The sequence below is a fragment of the Ochotona curzoniae genome, unplaced genomic scaffold, assembly GCF_017591425.1.
Source record: "Ochotona curzoniae isolate NIBS_2020 unplaced genomic scaffold, NIBS_Ocur_1.0 scaffold_3208, whole genome shotgun sequence".
NCBI lineage: Eukaryota > Metazoa > Chordata > Mammalia > Lagomorpha > Ochotonidae > Ochotona > Ochotona curzoniae.
In genome coordinates this window covers 27,158,343-27,166,721 of record NW_024467106.1, presented here as the reverse complement: position 1 = coordinate 27,166,721, position 8,379 = coordinate 27,158,343, and the positions used below count along the sequence as shown (strand labels likewise).

General features: G+C 38.4%; 1 non-coding gene across 1 annotated transcript; it reads left to right on the top strand.

Moving 5' to 3' along the window:
* The first annotated feature begins 3,914 nt into the window (after positions 1–3,914).
* LOC121145180 lies at positions 3,915–4,096 on the top strand. Its single transcript, XR_005881974.1, has one exon. It is a non-coding gene; the product is annotated as a U2 spliceosomal RNA (small nuclear RNA).
* The last annotated feature ends 4,283 nt before the right edge of the window (positions 4,097–8,379 follow it).

Genomic DNA, 8,379 nt, shown 5'->3' with positions numbered 1-8,379 from the left:
AGATGAGGTTGCCAAGCATTACGATGGACAATATGAATACAGTTGAGGCTGGGAGCATGGCACAGTGGATTAATCTACCACCTGCAATGCTGGCATCCCATTTACACACCAGTGAGTTTCCAGTTACTCCTCTACTCCAATCCGGCTTTCTATCTATGTGCCTTGGAAAACAATAGAGGCTGGTCCAAGTGCTTGGGTCCCTATCATCAATGTAGGAGACCCAGATGGAGCTCTGGCCTCCTGGCGTAGGCACAGTCCAGACCTAAGCATTGTGATCATTTGGGAAAGGAGCCAAAAAATGGAAAATCTATTTTCCATAAGTTACCCTACACTTCAAGTATATAAATAAATCTTACAAAGAGAGAAAGAGAGAATAATTTAGGGTAAGAAATAGATTTCACGATTAAGGATAAAGTCTTTATTATTCTGTAAAATAAGACTATCAGTAAAATGAGTGGCATTTACCCTGCTTTTTAATCTTTTTATTTAAGGACTAAAGACAAAGACAGAGATGTTACCCACTGAATTGATTTTCAAATGACCACAACAGACAGAATTGGGCCAGGGAACAAGCCAGGAACTGAGAAAGCAATCCTGATGCCCACATGAGAGATGAGAACCCAGTGACTTAAATCCTTACCACTGCCTCCCAGAGTTTGCTTTGGGAACAAGCTGGAATCATGGGCCAGAACCAGGAACTAAACCAGGTACTCCGATGTGGGACGCGGACATCTTAACTGTTGGGCTATAAATGTTCTGCTCTGCTTAAAATTTTGCAAGTACAAAAATGTAGGAGAGAAGGATAAGGGAAACTGAAATATTTCTTCCTTGACATCACTCACTTTTTTCATTATAATGATTCAGCATTTCTTCCAAACAATGTTTAGATCGTTGTATAGTTAATTGTATACACATTATGTAATTTTGCACACTCTTTTTCAGTTTAGTGTCATCATGAACATTTATACAAGTCTGAAAAAAAAAATCCTATGGGGAGAATACTTGACAAAGCAGTTAGCCTGTCAGGATGCCCACATCCCTTATTAGAGCTCCTGGTTCAAGTCCTAACTACTCCACTTCCAATTCAGCTTCCTATTAATGCACAGCCTGGAAGATGGCAGATAATGTGTTTGGGTACTGAAGCACTTGTATCCCTGCCACCCACCTGGAAGACCTGGGTTGAGTTCCCAACTACTGGTGGCCTGGCTCAGATCTTGCTGTTACAGGCACTTGGATAGTGACCTTGGGGACAGACCTTGTCTATCTCTCTGTGTCTATCTGCCTTTCAAGTAATGTGAAATTAAACCACAAATAATTCTAAATTAAAAATAAATTAAAATGCCTACAACTGCTTGTTTTATAATGTCACTAGGCCACAGATACCAAAGGTAAGATTAATAGTTCTTTCTATACAATTTTTCAGTAAAATTCAGCATAGTGATTGGCAAAAGGAAGGTATTCAGAAGTGATTCATCACAGGAATTTCAACGCCAGTGAACTCCCATAATCCCGTAACTTACCAATCCTCCTAGACCTCAACGCTGGGGTTAATATTATGATATTTGAGGTCTGCTCCCAGGATGGCTTCTGCTGTCTGTTTTAAATTACCTCTGTTAGAATGTGTTGCACAACAGTGAGAAGCCTACACCCCCAATTCCTTGTCCATCATGTACTTTCCATCTTGAATAGTGCATATCATAAAGCTTCTGCTACATATGACAACTTATGCTTATTAAAATGAAGATACATTCGCTATACAAATTCAAAACAAATTTAATTGTACTGAGAATACTCATAACATTAAGAGAGCCCTGATTTTCTTCCTGAGGGTCAACTCCTGGCATGAAATCCTCTTTATGTTTTTATTCCTTCTCCCTTACTTTCCCCCTTACAAAACATAAAACTATTTATTGTAAGCATGTACCTGTGTAGCATATGAGTGTATTAGAACTGAAAAATTCCCATAGGCATTGAAAGGTACACATAAAGGGGCTGGTGGAGTAGCCTAGTGGCTGAGGTCCTCATCTTACAATTTCAGGGATCCCATATAGGCACCAGTTTGTATCCTGGCTGCTCCACTTCCCATCCAGCTCCCTGCTTGTGACCTGGGAAAACAGTCGACAACAACCTAAGGCCTTAAGATCCTCCACCCACATAGGAGACCAGGAAGAAGCTCCTGGCTCCTGGCTTCAAATCAGCTCAGCTCTTGCCACTCTGGCCACTTGGGGAGTAAATCAGCAGACAGAAGATCTTTCTGTCTCTCCTTCTTTTTGTAAATTTGACTTTCTAACATAAATTAATAAATCTTTTTTAAAAAGGGTACACATGAAAAACCACAAGGTGATCTTCCTTTCCTTGAATTCTTTTTTTTAAGATGTTTTTAAAATTTTATTTTATTTTAAACACAGAGTTATGAGAGGGAGTAGAGAAGACACACACACAGAGAGAGAGTAGGGAAGACACACACACACACACACACAGAGATCCTCCATGCTCTGACTCATTCTCCCAATTTGTCATATGGTTGGAGCAGCCCTGGTCCAAAGCAGGAGCCAGGGGCTTCCTGTGGATCTCCCATGTGGTTACAGGAGCCCAAGCACTTGGGTTCATCTTCTGCTGACTTCTCAGGCATGCTAACATGGAAGTGGATCCAAAGTGGAGCAGCCATTACTCAAACTGACACCCTTTTGGGATGCTAGCACTACAGGTGGCAGCTTTTACTCACTACACAGCAGCATTCAGCCTTCTTGGAACTCTTGACAAATCATCAAACAGGATAATTCGAATTTGGCTTTAATTTTAAGAAATGTTCAGAACAATAAAAAGAAACAAATTCTCCTGTGTTAAGTTTAGTGATCCCAAGAATATCGTATCATATTAAAAGAATTAGCACCAAGAGAAAATTAAAAGAATAATGTTAAAAATTGAACAATTAGTTTACATATACAAGATTAATTACATTGCATAGGGCATTGTAAGCCCTGGACCATTTTCAGCTTTTCTCTTAATAAGTTGTGAAGTGGCTTGTGCTGATTCTTCTCTGGAATGGATGACTCCAATGGGAGGAATTTCCATTGTGTGGGATATGCAGACAGATGTATACAATGTACCATTTCTGCCATCAGAGATGTGAAGTAGAAAATCACTTGGAAAATTTTGCCTTCATAACCTAAAAGTCATTTCTGACACTGAGACTCCATGGATATTGCTTAAAATATCTCACACCCTCAGATCATCTAAGAGTTAGTTCCACAACCATGCTCATAAAATAGGGTTTTTTAAAATAAAGGAACAATAAGATTAAGAATTAGAGATATAGGTAAGAAAAAAAAAAGAAACAAAAGCACAGTCCCAATATTCAGAGATAATCCCTTTTTGGACATTACTTTGTATTTATTACATGTTTGTAATATGAATATGTATTCTTCTAATTACATTCTCTTAGCAAATGAAGCTTTACAGAAGTAGATTCTGGAAAACATTATTTTCCTATCTAAACAAGATCATTATCTTTAAAGTGCTTTTATGGTCTTTTATTATTTTTTCTTTATTTTTATTTATTTATTTATTTATTTTTATTGCAAAGTCAGATATACAGAGAGGAAGACAGACAGAGAGGAAGATCTTCTGTCCAATGATTCACTCCCCAAGTGAGCGCAGTGGCCGGTGCTGTGCTGATCTGAAGCCAGGAGACAGGAACCTCCTCCTGGTCTCCCACGTGGGTGCAGGATCCCAAGTCCTTGGGCCATCCTTGACTGCTTTCCCAGGCCACAAGCATGGAGCTGGATGGGAAGTGGAGCTGCCAGGATTAGAACCGGCACCCTATGAGATCTTAAGTTCAAGGTGAGCACTTTAGCTACTAGACCATGCTGCCGGGCCCTGTTTATGTTTTTTTTTTAATTCAATATATGTTGATTGCTTCTCAGACTTGGCTAAGATCAAGTGTAGTATCTCTTCTTATCAGTTTAATATGTCCTCTATCCAAGGACAATATATTAAATGGACTTTGGGAGCAGGGAGTTGGAACAGGAGCTTGTTCCATCCACCCTGCACATCGACCTGGTATGGCCATACTTCCAGGGACGGCGCCCTCCGTTGGGGGAATAAAAAAAATTCAATATATGTCGAATATGTTCCTCCTGTCAATTTATATTTCCTTCTCGAACCAGAACCTCCCTAAAATGGCCTTGAAGTAACGGGTAATTCAAACACACACACATACACAATGGCAACACATAGCCTTAAATGATTTAAATAATGAAAGAATGTCTTGCCCAGTGTCTCTACTAGCTCTAAGAGCAGTGGTTTGAACCCAACTCGCATTGTAAAGTCTCCTCATCGTCTCTCAACTTTAGCATCCTACTCTTTGTCATCACATGTTGTATCCATGTCATGTGACAGGAACCGAATGAGGGAGAGTACAAGAACATCCATCATCCTAACTGAACCTCAGAGGTGCCATCTTTACCTTTCTCTTGTTATTTGGGCAATTTATAAGATTATAGCAATCATTCACCCCATGAGCACTTAAAAGCTTCCAAATGACTCCCAGCTTCATTCATCATCTTAGCTTCAAAGGTAATGCCTTGATATGTTCTCAGATATAGCATCGATAGATTCATTCAACAATAAGTGTCCACTACATTATCTGCTATGTGTCAAACGCCCTACTCAGCCTTTGGAATAAAACAGTGAGCAAAAAAGGAAGCTGTATTTATCCATGTGGAGCTTTTATTCTTATTAGAGAGAACAGACAATAAAGCCCAAGCAATATGGGATGATCATAGGTGATGTGTAGGGAAAGTAAAGAAGGTAAAGGGCGAAGTAGCAACATGAAGAAAGGTGGTATCAAGACCACATAGCATGGACAGAAATGTCCTCAGCAAAAAGGAGTGGCTTTAGAGCAAAGGCCTGAGGTAGTGGAAGGTGTGAATCATGTGTATAGTAGGAGAGCAGCCTGGAGAGTGGCTCTGGGGTGGGAAAGTACTTGGGCAGGTACCAGGTACAGTATGGAGGTCAATGTGGGTAGAAGAGAGGGAGACAAAACATAGCAGGAAGGAAGGTTCAAAAACGAGTCAGAAACAAGACAACATATAGCTTTGTGTATCCTTGAAAGCCTTGAATCTTTTGCTGAGGGAAGTGGAACCTCTTGGTGGCTACTGAATGAGACAGGCTATCATAGAACTTGGTTTTTGGAAGATTGTCAAGAGTATATTATAGAGGACAAAAGTAAAAATCAGAGGAAGATACAAGAGAAGGATGTAAAAACCCAAGAGATGGAGACTTGGCTCCAGCAGGCAGCCACATAAATGCTGAGAGGCAGTGAGATTCTGTACAGATTTTGTAGCTGCAGCCTCGGGATGTGGAGGCAGCTTTGGGATGTGGTGTGAGAAAAGAGCAAAGGACATCACCAGTGTGGCTGGCTCTGAAACTGAAAGAGTAACCACTTGCCGAAAAGGGACGTACTATGTGAATGGTGGGCTCACAGGTGGTGGGGAATTCGGAATTCAGCTTTGAACACTTGACTCTATTAAGCATAGGAGTGTAAATGTTGAATCAATGGACAGATATGTCCACCTGTGTCTTAAGGAGAGGCCATGACAATGAAAGTCATAAACTAAAAGATAGTAGAGTTAAGTATAAACCAAAAAATAAATACATAAGTTCAAGAACTAAGCACAGGGGATACCAATATTTAGAGGTCAGTTTCTATGAGGAGGAACTAAGAAGAGGGGAAAATATCAGTCCAATACCAGTGTGCATGAGGTTTTTATATAAAACTCCAGGGAATGGTTCGATGAAAACATCTAGCAAAAACGAAAAGATTCATCATCAGTTTGCTAACCCTGAGATTACACAAAATGATATGAGATTGGGCCCAGTGCGATACCATACTTGTTAAAGTCCTCGCCTTGAATGTGCCAGGATCCCATATGGATGCCAGCTCTAATTCTGGCGGCCCTGCTTCCCATCCAGCTCCCTGCTTGTGGACTGGGAAAGCAGTCCAGGACAGCCCAAAGCCTTGGGACCCCGCACCCACGTGAGAGACCTGGAGGAAGCTCCTGGCTCTTGGCTTCGGATTGGTTCAGCTCCAGCCGTTACAGCCACTTGGGGAGTGAACCATCGGATGGAAGATCTTCCTCTCTGTCTCTCCTCCTCTCTGTATATTCGCCTTTCCAATAAAGATAAATAAATCTAAAAAAAATGATATGAGATTATAACTGTATCTAATTCTGGAGAATGAAGAAGTATTGACTAAAGCTGATTTGACCCTGCTACATAATGTTAGAGCAGCAGTCTTAGCTTCAGTTGCAGCTGCTTTCAATAATATTTAACATAATGAAAGTTTACATATTATATAAACCCATTATATGAATATGAAATAATTTACAATCTTGCATCATTTCAGAGATGGAGAAATGATCTGAGAAATGCATTGCCAGGTGATTTCATCCTTTGCAAATATCATAGTTGATATTAACACAAATCCATGTGGTAAATCCTGCTACACACATATCATATGCATTGTCATTTTCTGAAATGTCATTATGTGGCATGCAACTACATTTATTTGAACAGATTCCAATCTCTGGACTGCTTTGCTTTTACATCTTTTGGTTTTCCTAAATGTCTCTCTGATGAATATGCTTCTAAACACTTCTTTGAAGATAGTATAATTTTTTAGAGCACATAGATGTAAGTATAGTCACAAGATTAAAGGTGGCACACTTTTCTAGAAGATTTTTAACATATATTTATTTTTTTTAAATAAAGAGTAGTTTTTTAAAGAAAGAAAGAAAGAAAGAAGGAAAGAAAGAAAGAAAGAAAGAAAGAAAGAAAGAAAGAAAGAAAGAAAGAAAGAAAGAAAGAAAGAAAGAAAAAGAAAGAAAAGAAAGAAAGAAAAGAATTAAAAGAAAGGAAATATCCTGCACATTATATTTTCTGGTGTCAATTACTGAAATGATTACATTTTCCAACCCAATATAATTCATAGTTGGATTAAACTGATTTGTGACTGAAAGGGAGAGGGTTAATGCTGATTGTTTTACATACTTTTGAAAACCAACTAGTGTGATTGCTACCCTTTTCTGTTTACTGCTGTATTTGACTTAAGTTTCTGCTTATAAAGAAAAAACATATATTTCTAGCTTGGCCTCTTCTTTGGTTTGGATAGCCCTTCCAGCACTAATGTTGGAATTTCATTGCCCTTGGATTTTCTATACTTCAGGATCAAGATAAAAAAAACTTCCATAGTTTATAATATGCTGGCAATGCATTAGATATACAGTATCTAATCTGTGATATTCTTTGTAGCAGCAGAAGAGAGGATGACCTCCACAATAATGTGACAATTTACATGCCCACCATTAGAATATCAGTATCTTTTTAAATTTTTGTCAGTGTTGAAATAATTATTTTAAATTTTTACTTGGCAAATAATACTCTATTTCCATTTGAATCTATTGACTGTCAACTTAGATTGTAGTTTTTAATATGCTTCTTGTATTTGCATTTCTTCTGGAGTAGTGATTTTTAATCCCTTTATCAGCCACATATTACAATTATTTCCCTATTTTATCTTTTGCATTTTAATTGTATAATTTGGGGGCACTTAGATGCTATTTATTTCTACTTAGTTGAATATAGTCAGTTTTTTCTTTTTAGCTTCTCTTTTGCTTCACACTAAAGAAGACTTTTGCCACACTGAACATTGTATTAACTCAGGTTTTCCACTGGATCACCATGATTATACTTATTCCCATTATAATGAGTAACTCATCTGAAACTCATCTTATTGTATGATGTGATATGAGTATCTACATCAGTTTCTTTTCCAGGTAAAGTAGAAGTTTATTGGACAGATACAGGATCAGGTAACTAGTAGCAACGTGCTATATGCTCTTAAACGCATTCTACTTGGAATATGGGAGATAATGACTTGCTCCCCAGATAGGATGCAGTTACACCTGAATCCTAATTGTTCAGTGCTGGCATTTGGATCCTGAATTTCTGTCAGTATTTTCTGGGTTCTTTCTTTCTGGTAAAAGAATGTGTGTCACTGGTATAGGACAGTCCTGACAACTGAGATTTTGGATTCTCTTACTACCACAATTATTTCCTAATCCCTGTATGTCAGTCAAGGCTTCTCTGTGAATCCATGGGTGAATGGATGATGGATAGCTGGCTGGCTGGATGATAAAAAATAGAAAATATGCATAGCAATAATATTCAGACTTTAAAATGACAGAAGTTCTGGCATTGCTATAATATGGATGAACCCTGAAGATACTAAGCTAAGTGAAATAAGTCGGTAACAAAAAGGATAGATGAAAATGGAAACACAAAAACTGAAAGACTTAAATGAAAACTTGGAGTTGT